Source organism: Parus major, chromosome 5 (assembly GCF_001522545.3).
Source record: "Parus major isolate Abel chromosome 5, Parus_major1.1, whole genome shotgun sequence".
NCBI lineage: Eukaryota > Metazoa > Chordata > Aves > Passeriformes > Paridae > Parus > Parus major.
In genome coordinates this window covers 40,378,167-40,398,194 of record NC_031774.1, presented here as the reverse complement: position 1 = coordinate 40,398,194, position 20,028 = coordinate 40,378,167, and the positions used below count along the sequence as shown (strand labels likewise).

General features: G+C 37.8%; 1 protein-coding gene across 3 annotated transcripts in view; it reads left to right on the top strand.

Annotated features, from left to right (window-relative positions):
• The window catches only part of SPTLC2 (serine palmitoyltransferase long chain base subunit 2), a 68,054-nt gene that overhangs the window by 23,513 nt on the left and 24,513 nt on the right, over window positions 1-20,028 (top strand). Inside the window, exon 10 of one of the 3 annotated variants that reach the window (XR_004497789.1) lies at window positions 6,459-6,602. The exons of the other annotated variants lie outside the window; for them this stretch is intronic. The gene's annotated coding sequence lies outside the window, so the exon portion shown is untranslated. The remainder of the gene's footprint in view (window positions 1-6,458; window positions 6,603-20,028) is intronic. 3 annotated transcript variants of the gene reach the window in all.

Genomic DNA, 20,028 nt, shown 5'->3' with positions numbered 1-20,028 from the left:
AGTGAGTAGTGATAGCATGACAATTTTTTTCATTGTTTAAGGGCTTTGACTGAAAAACTTCTGTTCGGATTCTGTGAAATTACAAGAGGGGCTCTGGAGGACCACTGCCTGCTGTTGGTTTGAATAAATGAATAAATAAGAAATACATGGGTGCTGGTAATAGTTGTTAACTGTGAAAGACAAGTGGAGAAATAGTGTTAAACTGGGTCACTGGTAAGCACCTCTGAACTGACCGTGTACTACAATGAAATAGAGATTTCATTGCTTTTAAGTTAGTCAAGCCAAACGAATTGGTAAAGGAAAGTGAGATAGGGCAATGGTTTTACAACAGCATAGGAGCTGGAGCTGGAATCAGAACAGTAGATGGCTAGCTCCCAACCTCATGTTTTGGACCACAGCTAAATCTTTTAATAGCTTCAAGAATGCTTTCTTGAAAAGAGCCTTTGCGGCTTCTTTGTCTGCCTGCTTCTTTTTACCACATGCTATTTGTAAAACCTGCTGTCCTTCATGGCATCTAATCTTCGTGGAAATTGTCATGTCAGATTGGGATAGTCTGTAGCTGAGGAATAAGTAATAGGACCCAAGTAGTTTTTGAAGATGAAAGGGTTTGTATATATCATTTTGCAAGAATATGTTAATTGTTCAGGTTATTTCTAAATCTAAAGAAGCATCTGAAGACTTTAAACTTACAATATAAGGTGCTGTAATTACCAAAACTTTACATAACTAAAAAAAATATAATGTCTCCTTTCAGATTTTTCCAGCAAGTTGCCAGTGACTAAATAGGATATTGGTAGGAGGCAGCACAGACAAAGTACTTACAGATGCTATGAAAAGCTTCTCTACAGAGAACGCAAGACATGCTTAGGTGCAAATGTGCTGCCTTATTTGCCACAGTAGTTTTCTTGTGTCTATTCAAATTAATCTGTTAATTCTTTGTAAGGTGTATGCATATAAGTGACTAGCAGACTTCAGTCACCCTGAAGATAGTTACAGCAGTATAATTATATATGAATATATTACTTGTTCCATTATCCAGACTGCAAAAACTATGCCAAGAGCTAAAGTAATGGCAGAGCCACCTTACGGGTTCTTGGTAGTGGTGCTTCCAGTAATTCCAGCACTGCAGCTCCTCTACATTATCAGATCAATACTCTGTCTGTCCTATTTTACTTTGCATTACTTGTACAGTAATTGGCTGGAAGACCATCATGGGGTCTTAAACAAAACATACTTGATCTGTGATCCCTTTGAGAATTTCTTCAAAGGAACAGTCATCCTCAAGAGTGTTGAATACATTGAGCATACAGACTTTCTTCAGAGAATTCAGATTACAAGGTACATGAGTATTTGTATATCATCACATTTGGCTTTAATATATAGTAGAGCGAGGTAAGCAGGAGAGGTGAAGTCTTCTTTCTGCAAAGACAAACTTTGGAACTGTTTTCCATTTCAAAGTCTCAACAGTTGAAAACTTGTATTTGGAGAAAGTGTTGCAGATGCTTGTCAGCAGATTGGTGAACATTGCTCTTGCTCTGTTCAGCCACAAAATGAATGAATGTCAGATAGTTTTGTAGATAAAGGAGCTTTTTAAACAACGATAATAAAAAGACACAATAAGCAGACTTTCAGGGTCATAGTGTACATAAAGATGAAAAATTGATTCATGGAATGGAGTTCTGGAAAGCTGTAGCATAGAGCCACTTGATTCTTGCTGATATTTAAATTGACTGTAGGGAAAATGAGACAGCTTGGTTCTTGTCATGGTAAATGAGACATTGTTGTGATTTATGATGTTAAGTACTTGACCTGTCTTGGTAAATTTTTCAGCATCAATGATTTGGTTTGAGTTGAAAGCTGTATCTTTTGCTGCTACAATCTCTCTAGGACTGGGGAATCCAGCTGGCTCCTTTCTGTTGTATACATAAGAGCCAGTGATGCATCCTGTACAACTGGAGTTCTGTGAGCATTTTAGCTGTTCAGGACCCAGCCTGTTTGTTGCCCTGATAACACTGCTGGGGGCAAGTGGAAAAAAATCGTAAGTAACCCAAGTGAGATGCAGGCAAATCAAAACACACAAAGTGAAACTAGCCGAGGGACTGGTTAACCACCTTGGAAGGTGAAACTTAGTTTGCTCTCCTATGTATTGAAAACTGAAGATGAGCCTTAAATCCAGGTGTATTTTAAGTTTCAACTAAAGCTGGCAGTACTAATGGCTTGTAAAAGAGGTGAGCTATTTCTTTCCACAGACCTTAACTCAGTAATAGTAATTATACCTCTTGACATTTGTAACAAGTTTGACTGACTTCTGTGTGAGTTTTAGCAGGGAAATATTCCCCACCTAATCACAGCGCCATACACAACAGGTATAGAATAAGTTGTGGATTGACTTTGCCAAAGATGGCTCTTAAATTTTGACTGAATGTTGTCTTGAGCACTGTATGGAAATAAAGGATTGTTATCCAACATAGATCAGTGGAGGTAGCAGTTGCATTGCCCATCCCAGCTGCTAAACCATCAGAAACAAATAACTGCTCTTTGAAGGCTGGTCAGTCAGTTAGCAGCATGGTCAGATTGGTATTTGTCTCAGTACCTCAGTTGTGAAGAGTCATTAATTGATTCCATCTCATCAGTGAAAATATTTTTAAAAAATTAATAAGAATTCTACTCTTGCCATTGCTGTGCAACAATATTGAGTAAGTTAAATCAGAGAAGGCAGTTAAACCAATTATAACCAGAAGTAATAAGAAGGTACAGCTGCCTTGGCAGAGAATTGAGCATAACTGAGCCGTTCAGAATTCAGGACCATTGTTATATTGTTAATATACCCAAGGAGAAGCATGCTGGGGAAAAAAAAAAAACAAACCAAACAAAGCTTAGATGGTCTGCTTAAATTCTGGAGGGAAAAAGACTGCAATTAGTATTTTAACTTCCATTAAGTTAATTAGGCCCTCAAGAGAAGATAGGACTTCAGCAGTTCAATCATCTGCCTAATTAGTAGGTTTCTTGAAATTTGGACATTTTGTAACATTGCATTTTTCTTTCCAAAGACAAACCATTATATGCAAGTACAAACATAAGCAGTAAATGAAGGAATAGCCCATGTTTCAGCACCTGGAATTGAATTTTAAGTAGCTTATGGTATATTTATAAATGGAGTCTGTACTTCGCCATTCATTGCCAGGAGTCAATCCTCAAATGGAAGCAGTGACTGCTGTTGTACTCCAGTCGGGAAATAGTCCTTCTGCAGGCTGAGGCTGAAAACATTCAATTATCATTAAAATCGGTTCATTTGAATTTCCTCCAATAATGCACTTGTTAATGAGGTGTTAAATTATCACCTTGGGAACCTGGGGAACAGTCAAAACTAATTTGAGCAAAGTGAATTTTTTTTTTTTTTTGGTTGCTGCCCTTGAGAATCTCAAGCTGAGCTGGGAAGCTATTGGAAAAACAAATACTCTGGGGGTCATAAAGAGAGTTTCCTGCTTCTCTCCAGGGGTCTAACAGTTTTAAACATCATTCTCTGTATTTGTACTTCCAGCTGAGGATCTTTTAAATTCAGCTTGTTGCTGCACCTCTACCTCCCTCCCACAGAGCATGGCAAGCTTCCAGAAGGACTGCTTTAACTTGGGCTGGGCAGGAGAAATCTTTCAGCCTTTGATGCTTTGAAAAGTGTTTACAGACATTAGCAGAGTTGTACCCTTTGTGTTGTACATTGAAATGTGAGAATTCTTCGGTGCCTCTTCTTTTGGATTTTATTCAAAGTTATAGTGTTTGTATAGAGCTTATAAACCTTTATAAACATACACCTGTTTTGTTCTTGTAACATTCTGGGTCTTGCTATTTCTGTTAAGGTAGGAGCTGTCATCCTTTGTCTTCATAGACTAAACACTGATCTGTCATAGCAGAAATACAACTAGAAATGTTGCTTTGTTGAAGTAATTTAATTTTTCTTCATTTCTTGTACTTCATTTAATTTAAAATGTGTGTCTCACTTTTTACTCTCAGTAGCATGTGAGGTGCCAGGTTTCTACAGAATTCTGGTGTGCTGCTCCTACAGGAAAAGGAGAAAATACTGGTAGCAGGTTACTAGTGTGTGTATATATGTATATCTACTATATATATATACTAGTATATATAGTATATATTGTTAGCAACATTGCAACTAAAATGCTTCTAAATCGGCAACATTAAGGTAAAACATTTCAACAGGAGTAGTCACTCAAGGTGATATGCTTTCTGTCTTTCTCTGGGTTAGTGTGAAATAGTTTGTGGCTCCTGATGTGGTACATGATTTACTAGAGCAGAGTTTTTAGAAAATACCTGAATGATCTGCACAAGCACTACCTCCTATCCCCTACACAGAAAAAATAATACTAGTACCACATTAGTGTCTGCAGTACAGACTTCTGTGAAGACTTATGTAGTATAATTGTTTCTGTCTTCTTTGGAAACAGGCAATAGTCAGTAATGAAGTCCCTTCTGTGGGCTGTGTTAGGCTATGTGGGACTTGCAGGCCAGCTGAGCTACTGTCCATGCCCACTTTAGTAGGTTCTGATGGAAAATATGTTTGGCACAAGGTCAACTCATGCCATTTCACATCAATGCAGTTGACCTACCACAAATTCCCAAACACAGACAATCTTGACAATCTACAATGTGTACTTTTGTCCTGCTAGAGTGCAGATGTTTGCTAATGTTTCAGAATTAATAAGCTTTCTTAGATAGTAGAGATTTAATATTTGAAGGAAGAAGCTGTCTGAAAAACTTGCATGCCAATTAATGTGTTTTAAGAGCATGTGGCCAGAGAAGAGATTTGAGATTACTTTAAATAAGATTGAACGGATTCTCAATTTCGGTATTGGGGTTTCGTTCAAGACAAATTGACTTGAAGGATAAAGGACAGGATAAAGGAACCTGTAGGGCTGCTTTCTGCCACAAGTAAGCTTCTGTTAGCTTCTGTTAATGTTCAGGTTATTGCCTAATTATTGCATAGTGGAAAAGTTGCGGTTACAATACTGCCTACGTGGGGGAAAATGTGTTACAGAGTATGCATGCTTCTCAAGTTCATGTTGGCTAGCAGCTCCTAAGATTTCTTAACTGTTTGTCCATGGACACTGGGATTGCAATAAAAAGAAGAAAAAAGGCGCCAGTAAAATATTTCAGAAGCTTTTTAAGACTTCCAAGCGTGGCTTCCAGCTGGTCAGCTTAATATTGTATCATATAAGTGCGTTGGCAAAGTCAGGCTCTACATGGGCGGTGGAGAACTCATTTGTCCTGCAACTAGAATCTCTAGAACTAAGTACTCTGTGCAAACAGATGTGTCACTCTTATAGAATAACTGTGTTTAGCACCTCCAATCTGAAAAATAGCTTATATTTTCTAGGATCATAGCTATATTCCTGAAAATTTTCTTTTTGTTCAGGACATGGCAGCATCGAGCCAATTGTGGGTTTTATGTGCACAGCTTTGATCTTTCCAGGATCCTTGGAAAACAGAGCTGTTCAGGAAAAATGAGTCTGTAAATGTCAAAGGAGAGACAAGGTCCCCAGGGCCTGGGCCTTTTCAGGCACAAAGCCTGCTCTTCCACCTCACTGCAGTTCCAGGTGGCAGGATACCAGAAGCTTCTTGCCAAATACAACTTACTAACATGGGAAAGCTCAACACCCTTGCTATTCAAATTATTGCAGAGTTTTAGGGTTAATCTGAAAGCACACTGTAGAAGGACAAGTATGGCTACTACAGCAGATATACAGGCAGATGTGAGCAACTCTGACTTGGTGGGAAATTTGCAGAGTATAGTTTTATCATAAGCTGGACTTGGCTAGAAGCATCTTTGATGTCAAAGGAGAAACTTGAAATGTTCTTAAGGACCTCTTATTGAATGAATCAAAGTCTTCACAGAAAGATGTATGAAGATGTATTCTGTGAAAGATTCAGCTGTTGCCTTCTCAATGACTTCATACAAAAGCTTCTTATTGAAAAAAAAAACAAATAAACCAAACCAACTCATTCAGAGTGAAAGTTCTTCATTTGAGGAGACATTAGTAAAGAGCACATACACACTTGCAGCATCCTGTCTCTCCCATTGTGCCTTGTGTTAGGTGAAATCCGTAGCAGTGTTATATTGGGAGGTATATCAAAGTCCTGTTGAAGGACAGAAATACAGAACTTAATGTGCTCCATTCCATATAGTCCCATTTAGTACCACTGATGAAAAGTAGGTATTCAGGATTATTCTGTTCAGTTTCTTTAGCCCTTAAATGATTCTCCTATGAAGAAACATAGTAGAAGGTAGTCTGACTGCCAGGCTGCTATTCTGGATTTTCAGACTAACGCAGAGATAAATCTTTTTCATAGTGCCTTACAGTATCTGTTACTGGGCTGTGTAGGATCGCATTATTATCTCTAACTCATGGAGTCTGTTTCATCGCACTCTTGGCATCATTTCTTTATAGAGCTGGCTTCTGTTCAGTTGGGCCAGAAGATGGTACTTCAGTGTTTATGGCTGCCACCTCCCAGAGGAGTTTGCCAAAGAGTACGGTAGTCAAACACATCCCATCCCTCAGGTGGTACCCCCTCAGGGATACCTCACTATCCAGGTAAGAGAATGGATGCCCTAGCTCTATTTGTTGCTTTCTAGATGAAGCTGAATATTTCTAACCAAAGCTAGCTATTTCTAACCAAAGGTGGACACTTGATAGCTGGCTGTGTGTCTTTTTTAGTGAATGACAAGCCTTGCTGTGCTAGAACTTGAGCAGTAGTCCAGCTGCTTTAGCAGCAATGCTGTTAGAAGCTTTTAAGGTGTTGACATGCAGCGTGACCAGTCAGCTGACTTTTGCTGAATACTGTTTCTTGCACTTGGAGCATTCCTATTTGATTTTTAATTTAAGAGCAACACTTCGGTATGTGGCTAATGCAGCTGCAGGGAATGAGGGAGAAGACTGTTGCTAGTCATCTGCAGTTAATTTGCACTGTTTCTTAGTTTACCTTATTGCCTGTGATTTATGTGATATACAAATCCCTCTATTTAGCTGAACTGGCTTTGAGTTTTAGAAGAATAGATTAAGACCTATGAATGTTGTAAAACCTTGTGCTTTTATACTGGTTTGATGTAAAATTCAAAAAACAATGCAGGAGAAAAAAAAAATATAATTTTTATGACCAGTGAACAAGAGTGTTCCATAGGGAAGCTAGTGTAATAAAATAAAGCTCAGTTAGAAGAGCTACCAAATTACTGCTCTAAAGCTGAGTACTTGGCTATCTTGTCCAGTGTATGGATTCTATGGTGAACTTCTTAGAGATGTGCCTAATGGCAGGATAAATATTCTGACAAACTAAATATTTATACTATTAATAAAGAATAGCTTTTCCATAAAACTTCACAGACTACACTTCACTACATTTCCCTGAAGACTATCCTTGTGTTTAAGAATTTTAGCAGAAAATTGTTTTGCTTTTTTTTCTGAACACAACAGAACTAATTCTTCTTTTCCACGTTTGGTTTTGGGAGGTGTTTCCTGTTAACCCAGGTCATTCAGTGACATTGGGTATGGTTGTCAGACTCTTCATCTTTTCTAGCCCTATAGCTTTGGATATAACCTGTGTTTTACACAGTCAATTTTAAAGGATTTTAGTACTTTTCATTTTTGTAGTACTTCATACCTGTACCTTTCTTCATTATATTTTGAGGGAAGTGAGAATAGTTTGGAGTAGAAGGCTACATAGCCACTTTGGGGTTTTTTTGGTTGGTTTTGTTGAGGTGGGTTGTTTTGTTGATTTTTTTTTTTTGTGGTTTTCTTCGGGCTTTTTGGAATTTTGTTTTGTTGGGGTTTTTTCTTATTTTTGTTTATTGTTTAGTTTGTTTTGGTTTTGTGTGTTTTTTATTTTTTGTGGATTTTTTCTTTGGTTTTTTGTTGGTGTTTTTTGGTTTGGTCTTGGGGTATGGTTTTTTGCTTTGGTGTGGGTTTGGTTTTTTTTTTGGTTAGTTGGGGGTTTTTTGTTTTGGTTTTTTTTTGTGGGATTTTCTCCATTAGGAAGAAGGCATTAGTAGCTTGTAGCCTGTTGATTCTGGATATGTGCCCTTATATTCTGGTTGAGTCCCTAGAATTTGGTACTTAATTAACTTGGAAATTTTAGTACCAGGGGAAACCTTTGGAAAGTGTTATATAGATAAAAAAAAAAAAAAATTGCTACAAGTGTTAGTCTTTTCTAGGGATTAGTTCTTTTGACAATTCATCATGAAGTGAAGGATTTGCATAACGTTGTCTTCATGGAAGCTCTGTAGATACCTTGTAAACAAGGGGAATTAGAATCTGCAAAGTAGATGTGCAGGATCTGGGGGTTTTGATAGTTCTGTTGTAATGGCATTTATTGGAATGGTGGGAGACGCTACTGCTGCTCAGTCATGGTCTTGGATCCGTGTGGTGGTTTTCATAAAATACCTCAAGTTCTGGGTTTGATGTATTCAGTGGGATTGAAGGCTCGTATGAGGGACTTGGGGGATATTTTTCATAGCAGGATTTTTCCTAACATAGGGTATAAATGTGGAATGACTTCCCTTTAGATTTGAGGGTTGTCTAACATGGGGCCACAAGGGCCACGTATATTCCATTCACATTTGTTTTTCTATAGTAGTAATGTACTGTGGAGTGGTTCAAGTGCCTTTTCTTTTAAAGTGTTGTCTGTATAGATCACACCTATTAAACTTAAGCACTGTGCTTTTTCTTGGAAAAGCTGGTGTGCACTGCAGCTTTTTTGTGTTCTTGGAAAAGAAATATGGTTTTCTGCACTGTTTCCTGTGGTCTGCGTGTAGAGAACAGCTATGCCATATAACATAGGGTGAGCTCCAGCCTAACAGTGGCAGAATGGCAGAACTTGTGCTAATAATACAGGAGTACAATAGATGCTTTTTGTTATTTGTTTTATCTGTTCTAATGTGGATAGATTTGGAAGAAATTTTATGCTACCACGGTAAATGAACTTTGGAGATGGAAGTATTGGATGGAAGGCTAGTATTTTTGTTTTCCTCTGGAAGTACTTACAGTGCTGTCTTTTTCATTCTCCTCATGCTTGACCTAAAGTTGATTTCATGTTTTATACTGACCATATTTCTCCATTTTTGATTATAACTCTCTTAAAATGTGAAAAGGGGCTGCTTTACTGTTCTTATCACACATGTTCACCTGGAAGTGATAATCTGTCTGGTTCTGTATGTTTTTTTATATCTGTATGATATTTTACAATTAATAAACACAGTAATATTAGCTGAAACTAGGTGACTGCTACATTATGTGTACCACTTCCTGCTTGAAACAAGAGGTCTTCATCACATATATATATATATATATATTTAATAGCCATTCATATCCTCCATCTTCTCTTGTACTGCATAGGAAAAGATTTCTTTACCCCTTTGTGTTGCTTTTTAAAATCCCAAGGAACAGTTAGCTTTGATACTGACTTTCACTGTAAAAAAAGAGTCTGCATGAAACAGATGGAAAATATAGTTCACGCCCTTTGTTGCTATGTTGTAAAGCTACTGAACTGTCTCCATGGAAGTAGATTATAAACATCCTTAATATAATATGCTTTGTCAAAGCTTGCACATTCCTGAGCTTCTAAAGAAATGTGGTGTTTGTATGTGTTCCTGATGTTTTTACTCTCTGTGTCTTCAATCTGCCATGAAGGCCTGCCAGCCTGTTTGTACTGTACAAAGGTTCAAGTCTTTTTTTTGTTCTGTCTCTTCTTCACTGATGCTTTCTCTTGAGATTTTTAAGAGCAAAGATGTGCTTTTTGAATTTCACTGCCCATGGTACCATAAAAAAAGAAAACAGAAGGTTTTAAATGCTTGCTTTTTTCAACAATTCAATTACCTTGGCACAGTAAGTTTCACTGAAACTATATAAAGGTAATTTTTTTCATGGTTCTGATTTTATGATGAAGTTTATGCCACAACTAGTTCAGAAGAACGACCTGATGAGCACACTTTTTTTTTCTTCTCATGAAGACACAAGAATAGCTGTCAAATAGGATATGTACAGCTGTCTTTTTAATGATTATGAATGCTATTATGATAACTGCATTTGTGATAATACAAAATCTGTATGAGCTAATATGTAAGTAGTGTTAATACAATCCCACAAATCCTCCCAGTGATTAATATGTACAGTTAGATAATACATTTACCCAGGCAGCACAAATTTAATTTCTTCATTCTGGAGGGATAGCCCTGATCACATTCTTTAAAATAACCTGTTGATCTGAACCAATGCTTTATAAGTTCAACGACTGTAAATCATAATTGTTAGGATGCAAGGAATTTTAGTCATGTGATGATAGTGCAACCAGATACAGTGAGCAAGGTATAAACAAACCAGAGGAGCAATTGTGAATTACTTTTCAGAAATTGCTCTCTGGATTGTCTAGGGGGGCAGTGGGGAGAGCTCTTGCAGTCAATGCTGCTATTCTTCCGCAGATCCTTCAGCTAGTGTCAGAGTGAAGTTGGCTGGTAGTGTGCTTTTGTTCTCACTTTCTGTCACAGTAGACTTTCTTTGTATGGCTAATGTATTTAGCTGTGATAACTCTAGAGAGAAATTAAACTGCTTTCAGTAGAAATTTGGCCTCTGGAAAAGTTCTGTGTGAAAAAATACAGGGGTAGATGTGGAGCTGGAGTTAGGGAACCCTTCTGGCTCTCACGAGACTAGTCCCTCACTGCAACAGGGCTTGAAACATATCAGAGGAGATGAGTGCAATGTGACCTTGAACTGTAACTGTTGTTCCTGTGCAATTCTTTGCATATGAAATAATACCGTGTTCAGCTAGTCTTACTAATGTTTAGATACACAGGCAGATGCTATTGCTTTCTTGTTATTTTATTTGTTAATGGTAAAATAGAGTTCATGGATAATTTTATTGACTTAGTCAACCAGGCATTATCTTGAATTCTCCTTTAAGTGGAAAGGGCTTGTGTGTTTCTGGCAGCCTTCTGACAGGAGGCAGTGTTTTGGTTTGGTTTTGTTTGTTGTTGTTGCCTTGGACAAGATCCATTCTTCATCAAAGACTTCTGTCTAGGTGGATTTCCTATGAAAAGTCACACTAAACACAAAAGGAGAGGATGGGACCTTTTGTTCTGTGTTGTGTGAACGTTAGAGACAGTTGCTATTTCTGCAATGTCTGGTACACCATTGAGTTAGTACTGGGGGAAAGAAATTAAAAGCAAATTACCAGATACACGTGATTCTAACAGTTGTTAAGGAATCCAATGGTACCAGCAGCTAGCAGTCTTTTAAGGCTTTCCTAAGTGTTAAAAAAAATAGGTTTCTGTAATTCAAAGTGCATTTTGACTGAAGAGGCAAGAATTTGGTATTATGACTTTCCATCTCTTGAAACTGAGTTATTGCAATTAATTGCAGGTTGGCATTATGTTTGAGGACGTGGTTATTTTACATGGATAACTGCAGATAATTTATACAACGTGGATCTACTATTTTATAATTTCTGTATCTTTAAAATCAAGGGACTGCTGAAGGTAAACAGTGGGAGAAATTCCGTTTTACTTTGCATGCTGTCTTGCATAAGATAAAAGCCTGCATAAACGCAAATCAGATTTGTGGTTGTATTTTGGGCCTGTTTTTGGAGGGGATTTGATTTGTTGTGATTGGTTTGTTTTGTTTTACCCCTGATGCTAATTGATTGGTAATTCATACCTAAAGAAAAGAAATCGATGCTGGCTGCATGACAGTTTTTGCATGTTAGGCTTAAATGAAACAGGGATACACAAAGTGTTTCACAGCAGTCTTTGAACATTCTCTATAGCCACAACTTTTCTGAGAGTCCCAGGTGTTTTCAGGTTTGGAGAGAACCACTACTCCAGCAGAGCTTTTGGAGAGGCAGGCCTAGGGGGATGTATGTATGTATGTCCTGCTGAATAGTCCTTCCCTCTTCTTTAGGTAATGTTTGTTCAGACTTCAAAGACTGCTTGAGGTCAGCAGATCATGTCCTCTGATTATCACACAGGGAGTCTGAGAGGGTAATGACTCCCTATCCCTGTTGTGTGTCATTTTCTTATCTATACAAAGGGAATGGGCAGTTTTTAAAATTAGGGTGAAAAGCACTGCAGCTCAAGTGTTAAACCTCGTGAAGGTTGCTGCTACAGGCTCAGTGGTCCTTCCGATCCCTTTTAAAGGCTGACAAATGTAAACACATGAATTACAGCCAGATTAGGCTGTTGGTGTCCCTTTACTTGTGAATTCCTGAGTGCTGGATGTACCTTATAGAACAAATAAATGGTCTGATGAAAAAGCTCCAGTTTTGGAGAGCTGGTCTCTCCAGCAACCTGAATGTGTGGGAGGAGGTACATAGCCATAGCCATGGCATCAACTGATGAATCTCATATAACAGCACAAAACTTCACACACTTCAGTGACAAATATGTAGCATGTCTCAAATGCCAGACTTGAGTAGGAATTATCCTGCTATTAAGACAGCTGAAATGTTTCCATATTAAATTACAAATAATTCTGTCTTTTGGATGTACCAAAGAGTTGCATGTTGTTCCTGTTGTGGAGCAATATTTTAAATAGAGAGTTCATCCACTGATGAAATTGAAAGTTCATCCATTGAAAGAGTTGGTGTATTCTATTGGCTGTATTTTTATCAGAATGCTGAAAATATCTGGTATTTTTAAAAACACTAGTCAGTGTGCAAGCCATGATGTTGCATACCAGTGGAGCCTTGAAAAATCTGTATTCCCCAGAACTGTACTGAAATTCACTTCATCAGAGCTCACACAAACTTCAGCAAAATTGATCATTGGCGCCTTGTGGTTTTTTGTTAGTTGTGGGTTTTTCTGGGGGGTGTCCCCCTGTTTCATTTAATTACATCTCAGTGCAGATGCTAGTTCATCAGTTCATTCTGTGTGTCAGGAGGGACTAAGGTGTTTCAGTTAACAAAATTGGTTAATTCTGTTCCTGGCTCTAGAAAATTCAGATTAATTAGGAAATCTAAATTGCAAACTAGAATGAAGAGTCATAATAAAATCTACATGAAAACTGTTCAGACACGTTTGTCCTTAGAGTTTTCCACTATTATTCCATTATTTTAATATGGTGTTAATTAGAAGGTGATATAATTTCTTCAGTCACTTACTGTAGCAGGAGATTGATCAAGAGGAAGATTCTGAACATGCTGCAGTATGGTTCTACTTGTGAGTGCTGACATAAATAGCAGCTGATCATCTGTGCTGTGGTGTAGCCTGTGTTCTTTGGCTTTATTTTTCCAAGTGAATCAGTTGATATTGGTGGTCTGAATGTATTTTCTTCATGTAAAGATGAATGCCTTCAGTTGCTTTTAGCTTGATTGGGGATTGACTGGTTTCTGTTTGCTCTACTTTTTCATTAACATTGATTTAGTAGTAGTGGCAACATTAATGCTTTATAGCTGTCAGGGGAATCTCAAAGATGATTTTGTAGTATACTCTTTGTGTAATACAGCAGAGTTGAAGATAATGGTATGGTACAAAACAAGAACAGTAAAAATGTTTTGTTACCAAGGTGAGACTAGTTGTTGTGTGTTGAAAAACAAGCAAAAGCATCCAGCTTGGAAAGGGCTTTGAGCTTTGTCTTGTGTGAGTCTGCACAGAGTGTGACGTGCTGCACATCTGTGTCTGGGCTTTGGAAAAGCCTGCAAAATCTCCTTTTAGGCTACTGCATAGGTGCAAGAAATGCTTAAAATCTGAGAACGGTTTTAAGTGTTAGTAAAAATAGATCTGTATCTGTGTGTCTGTGGAAGTTTATCAGTTGCTGTCTCCAGTGCTATGCCCCTACTGCATGTGCTTATCAAGAGTGAATAACAGAGATTTTTTCCAGTGATAGTTTAAGTTCTGGTTGAACTGGTGTCCTAAGGTAAGAGCTACCCCAGCTCATTCAGACAGAGAGGACATCTTATTCTTTCTCTGTGAAACTTTTTGTTGATGCACAGATTTATGCTTCTTGGGAGAACCAAAGGATGGATCATGCTTTATATTCTTCCCTTTTTTAATGAGTTGTGGTCTTCTGGATGGTAAATCATCAGTTACTTACTGCAGCTTCTGGAGGCGATGAGCAGAAATTTATCAGCTGAAATTTTTGCAAAGTCTTAAAGGCTATTCAGTTGTTGTGGTGGTTTGGGGTTTTTTTTTGTTTCCTATCATGTTTTGTCTCTGTATTTTTCTTCTACGGCTGTGAATCACATGTAAAATATAATAGAATCTGTAATAGCATCCTTTAGGCAACTGTTACATGAAGAGAAGAACTTACTGATTTGATCTTAGCTAGAGAGAGGCTCAATCAAAAGTAAACTGAACTAACTTATCTTTTAATACATTTGTTACCACTGTGGAACTGAAACTGCAGGAATATTTCTGTTGCATTATATTAGATGTAATTCCTGGAAATGGTCACACTTGAGCTTCCAGCTCATGTTTAATTTCCCAAGCTGGACAGTTATTCTACTTTTTTGAGGTGAACAAAATGTTCTGGTGTTATGAAAAAAGGATGTGTTTCTTAACCACTTCATTAAATATGTACTGTTGAAAGAAGGACAAGTTGAAAGCTGGTTTTTGGCGTGGAAGTAGGCTCAGAGAATGCTTTGAGTGTTCAAATAATTACTGCTTTTATTTGGCGGGGTTTGAAACTCAAGGGGAAATTTAGTATGTAGTGAAATTCACCCAGTTTCTTGCCTTGCTCAAAGTGAAGGTACAATTTGGTTTATTGTAACTTTTTTAATTATCCTGCAAGGTCCAGTCCTCTGAATTACTCCAGTATGATTGCCATGTGTTTCCAGCTGTCAGAGGAGTATCAACATAGTAGTGTTTTGGTGTGTAAGACACAGCTTTCTGTTCTCTAGCATTGCTTGCTAGTTAATTTCAATTCTCTGTGCTTTACAACTTTTCCTCCCAAAATAAATGTCACTACTACAACTTCTGAGATGCAAAAATGCAAAGCAGAAGCGGTACATAGCAGAGCAATGGATATCTTCCATAGTTTACCTAAGAGGCCTAGGACGGAGGTGGCATTTTAATGCAATACAGCTACTTTTGCTGTAAAATTTGTGATGAAGAAACTCTGTGCAAAACATTTTTAAAGAAACTTCAAAATGTCTTTACTGTTTGGGTTTTTTGTTTTTTTTTAATTGTGTGTCATCAGTGTCCTCTGAGACACTCGTGCTATGCTTTCAACAAATGGTCTCCTTCACTTCTGTGAGTTTAATGAATCCTGGAGCTGCACAGTGGGAGTCTTGACAGACTGGAAGTTGCATTAAACAGCTTTGGGTTTTTATTGGAAACATTGTCCTTGGTTCAAAGGAAAGGTAATTATGCTGCCCTGAAATGATAGTGGCCCCTCCTTTATTGACAGCACACCATCTGGTTGTGATAAATTACATAGCCCTGGCAAGCCTGCAGCTTTCTGGCAGCAATGGGTGACGTAAAAGCTTTATGTCCAGATGGCAGAAAATAAGAAATAAAGATAGTTTTTATAAATTACACACTTCCCTGTGTTTGGTGTCATGGTTTAACCCCCAATGAGTCACTTAAGTTTTTGGGTTTTTTTAGATATATCGCTAAAGGAAAATTTCAGAAAGTAAGATGGTGTATAGTGTTTTTTAGGAGCTAATTCTTGCTGCAAGGTAAATTCCACTAATCTTCTGAGGGAGAGCTTGAAAAAATGATGATGGAAATCTTGAGTATTTCAAGTGTAATTGGCACCATTTATTTTACTTTACTACTGCTAGTTTTACACTTAGTGTAGTTCTCACCTAGCAGTATGAACAGTGCAGATTATTAAAGGGTTTTTCCTCAAGAATTGGTTGTACTTAAATTTATTTGTTGCTGTAGCTTCAGGAAGGTAGCTTCTTTTTCTGAAAGCTTGCCAAGTAGTCAGTTTACATCTATAAGTAAAAGTTCAGAGTGCTGTTAGGTAGTTTGCTAGTGAATATGCTCTCCTGGCAGCTGCTACTTTTTCTTGCTGTCCTAGCCAAAGTATTATTTCTTCCTCTAACCTGTTTAATTTTATTGTACCATTTAATGATATGATACATTCATGCTCAGCTCTTATGCCCAGCCTAAAACAAACATTTGAGCCAATGGTGATTATTAAACAGAAATGTCTGCAGGAATCTTGCGGTAGAGGCAGTTTTGGTTCTCATAATGTCTGAATTAGAGCTGTAAGCAGGTTTAAGTGTTTGCTTGTAAAACATACTGCATGTGACTTCCTATAGTGTCTGATTTGTTGAGAATGTTGGCTGGTACCTACTTCCAGGCTTTATTTCAGAACACAATTTTAAATTCTCTTGCTACACATTTCTGTTTAGAAATGTCTTCCATTTGTTGTTTTTATTTGTTTTAAAAACATAATCACAGCACACTATGATGAAGCTTATTCTTGACAAGTTCTTCTAGTATCTTTTGTGAGGCTGATTGCTGCAGAGGAAAGCGTCATCAACTAACTCTGCAAAGCATTTCAGTCTTTTTTATTTGGGCTGAGGTAGCAGTAATACCACTCATTACTAGTTCTTCCTTTCCTACTACTGCTGCTTTTGGAGTTAGATCCTTGCAGTTATATTTGCACAATGTGGCATGAATAACATTTATCTTAGATTAGATGTAAAGGGGAAACACTTTGAACCTGGCATTGCTATGCTTATTATTTCTGTGGCTAGGCAGTTTGGACATGGATGTGGGGATTGGCCACAGGTTAAAATAACTCTGAAGCCAACTTGAGTTGTTACTAAAATTTGGTCAAGAATTCTATGTATCATGAGCAAGGTGCCCTGGCAAGTTTGACTTATCTTTTGGCTGCCAGGGTACATAAGAAGAGGATGTGTATTATTCTGGGGTTTGGCAGCTTAGACCTTCACCTTTTGTGGGCAAAATGCCTCAGCAGCTTCAAGCTGTTTAGGCTAATGCCTCATATATAATACGCACAGTTCGTGGATGAGCAAAAGTTACAAAGTGCACATTATTATTAGTCTCTCAAACCAACAGACTTGAAATTTTATCCTCTATTGTGGAAGACAGCTTAAAGTACAAGGTAGAACTAAATGTAAGTAATTGTAGTGTGTATTAATTAATGTGTGTAATGTTTTCTGCACCTACTAAATTTTAAGTCTTTGATAATTTTAGGATTTACCAAGGAGGGAAAGATTTTCTGAAAACTCAGAGGGTGCTCAAGCATTGGAAAACACTGCTCATGGAGGTTGTAGAGTCTCCATCTGTGAAGAAAGTCAAAACTCCAACTAGACCCAGTTCTGGGCAACCTATTCTAGGTGATGGTGCTTGAGCAGGCAGGTTGGACTGACTGATATCAAGATATTTATTCCAAGCTAAAGAATTTGTGAAAAGTGAAAGTGGTACCTTCCAGGTCAGTAACAGCTCTTTTCATCACTTAGGACATTTTATATTTTTGCACAGAGAATAATAAATCTGTGGAGCTTCTTTTACATTCCACCAAAGCTTTTTTCAGGGCCATAGGAAAGGTGCAGAGCAGATGTTTCCAGAGTCATTGTCTGTGCAAGATGCATCCTAAAATGACCTCATTGTATTAACACTTGTAATGATATCATTTCCTGATGCTTTATAGGTGATTGTTTGCTTATGGCCAGTTCCAGCCTATAGTCAGAGATCTGACTTGTCCTCTGATGAGATTCCTTCTGATGGTCTTTGACAAGCCAGTACAACATGTCAGCCCATCCTACTAGACCTGGCCAGTTGAGGATAATTCTAGCATCTCATTTCTTGGACAGACCCTAGATATATTACATATTCTCAGATCTGATTGAGCAGAATCACATCTGGAGATCATCAAAGCATTTGGAACGTCCATCTGGAGTTGAATAATGCCCATGTGTAGAGCGCTGTCACACTTACAAAGGATATGCTAATTAGTAAGCAGGCAAGACCCAAGAGGACATTCTTACCTTGCTAAGTAGGCTGTTTTGTGCCATGTACAAGCTGTTACAAGTTCTGGAGTAGCTGTTTGATTACTGTTTTTCAAATTTACCCATTGTTTAGATAGGTTTCTTGCATCTCCTTGGCCACTTATGTCTTTGAAATGCTATTTTCTTCATTCATTCACCCTGTAGTCCTGAAGTACCAAAGCAGTCCAATACTGTTTCCTTCAGTAAAAAGCTTCTCTAAGGCAAATTCCAGTTTTCATTCCTGCTATACTTGTATACCTCATAAGGGTCACAGTCATTTTCTCTTCTCTGAGGATTATTATTTTGGTGATCTTGCTGCAAAGGAATGACTGACAGCTTTTAGGGTATTTTTTTTTTTTATTTTCTTCCTAATGGTTGACTTTGATCCAAATCTTCTTGAATTTTCAATCTGTTTTTGTACTTCAGGACTGAAACTTCCAATAACAGAGAGCAATCAAGTCTTGTTAAAGGCTTCAGTTTATCAGTGGCTGCAGTCACTCCATGAACTATTAGGACTGATTGCAGAAGTCCTCTCTTAAGTATAAGCATGCTCTGCTAAAATATTCTAGCATAGCCCAAAATGACTTAAAAATGTCTTTCAGACACCTGCAGGTCCACTAATCCTATATTTCAGTCATGGCACGTCAGAATCCCTGCCACTGGTACACTATATGATACTGATGCTACATTTGATAAAGTAGCCCTCTTCATATATATTTTAAAGTCTTGGTTCTAACTGTTAGCTAATTGTAATGATAGAGACTGATTGGAATCTTCTATCCTGATTTTTGGACCTTTCTTAACACTTGGTATGTTATTTTCATGCATAATAACCTTCCTGTGAGTCCTTAGTAGATTACTGAATTCTGTAGTTTAAGGGACTGTAAAGGGCACATGTAAGGCTGAACTTCAGCCTTGTCTCAGTCACGTGGGGGAAGATGCAGGCTGCTATACAACTGTGCCAACTATGAAGGCAAAAAGTATAGAAGTTGATTACTAATGATGTGTGTGCACCCAGAAGATGAAACCTCCATATACACAAGATCATTAAAGAATTGGGTTATCAAGAAGTAATTTTCCTTCCACTTTAATGACTATGGATTAATAATTTCTAAGTTTCAGCTATCAACATTTGAAATGGAATGTACTCATTTTATGCATTTGCAGCTGTTACTAAATGTTTTGTGTATGATTGTTTTAGGAGCCAAGGTTTGCCAGATTTGAGGCAGGATGAACTGTTAACCTGTCTTTTTTTCTGTAGAATCAGTAGAATTCTACTGGTTGAATCTCTTTCTGTTTAAAGCCAGAATTTTCAGGATCTTATAAAAAGTATTTTTGCTGTAGAAAAGCTGACTCCTGTAGTTTGATAAATATTGGCTCAGTTTAAATCAATTGGTTTTAATACTGCCTTTACTAACTCCTTAATGTTTATTCATGCTGGTCTCTTTAGCGCATGTATCTTATTTCAAAGTCTTTCTGCTCACTTGATGAAGCCTGCTGTTTGAGGCAAAAGATGACTAATCAAATAATTATAATGCTATCATGGCTGTGCACAAAGGAGCACCCATTTTAGCTGATTTTATTAGTGTCATTTTGTAATGTCTTTGTGTCCCCATACTGCAGAAACTCTTTGACATGACAATGCTACTGCTTTGATATTTGAAGTGCGTGTGCAGCCAGATCTTTCAAGTTCTTTCATGGTCACCAACACAGATATTTAATTAATAAAGTAATAAACTGTGAAACGTGCTATTTTGAACAATTAGTAGGATCCTCTGGCAACATGTGTCTTTCTCTAGTTAAAGGGAGCATATGTGAAAGATGGGGGCAAACATTTTGGTAGGACCTATTGCTGTAGGACAGGAGGCAATGTTCGTAAACTAACAGAAGGTAAATTCAGAGTAGATATAAGGAAGATTGTTTTTTGCAAGGGTGGTAGAACACAGGCTCAGGTTCCCCAGAGAAGTGGTGGATGCCCCATCCTGGAATCACTCAGAGCCCCATCAGGCCGGGCTGGATGGGGCTCTGAGCAACCTGGTCTAGTATTAGGTGTCCTTGCATATGTCAGCAGTG